The sequence below is a fragment of the Penaeus monodon genome, chromosome 34, assembly GCF_015228065.2.
Source record: "Penaeus monodon isolate SGIC_2016 chromosome 34, NSTDA_Pmon_1, whole genome shotgun sequence".
Classification (NCBI taxonomy): domain Eukaryota; kingdom Metazoa; phylum Arthropoda; class Malacostraca; order Decapoda; family Penaeidae; genus Penaeus; species Penaeus monodon.
Genome location: NC_051419.1, coordinates 3,821,350 through 3,821,968, shown reverse-complemented (window position 1 = coordinate 3,821,968; position 619 = coordinate 3,821,350). Strand labels below are relative to the sequence as shown.

At 26.0% G+C, this 619-nt stretch overlaps 1 protein-coding gene across 1 annotated transcript in view; it reads right to left on the bottom strand.

Annotated features, from left to right (window-relative positions):
- LOC119594532 (protein prune homolog 2-like) overlaps positions 1 to 619 on the bottom strand; it is a gene marked incomplete in the record, with an annotated part of 78,042 nt that overhangs the window by 67,843 nt on the left and 9,580 nt on the right.

Sequence of the window (619 nt, the reverse complement as noted above, 5' to 3'; positions counted from 1 at the left end):
TGCCCTTTTAGAGATGAATAACATGAAAAAAGACTTCAAAAACAAAGCGAACTTTTCGAGACTTATTACAATGTCTCTAAGAAATGAAAAAAAAAAAATATAAATGGGGAGAATAAAAGAAAAGAAGAAAGAATGATAAGAAAAAATAAGAACAGTTAAGAGATGAACAAAGGAGGAAAAGACACATAAAACTGCGAATAAGTTGTTAGAAAACATAATACTAATATAAAACATATAGAAAAAAGCGAAGGAAAATGCAAAAAAGGAACAAAAAAATAATGATGAAGAAAATGAATAAAATCAAAAGTAATTAAAAGTGAGAAAGAAAAAAAAAGGTTAAAGAAAATATCAATAAAATTAAATAAACAATTTAAGAAAATATAATAATACTAATTTATTAAAAATGCGAGAGGAAGCAAAAATATAACAACATAATAAATAAGAAGACAGACATTAAAGACAGGAATGCGAGCCGAGACAACGAAACATACACATACACGAAAACATACAACAAAGACAACACAAAAAACAAAAAACCGACACAACACAAACACGACAAAACTGTACAGACAGCAAAAATTACATAATATAATAATAGAGAGAATGAGATAAAGACGAT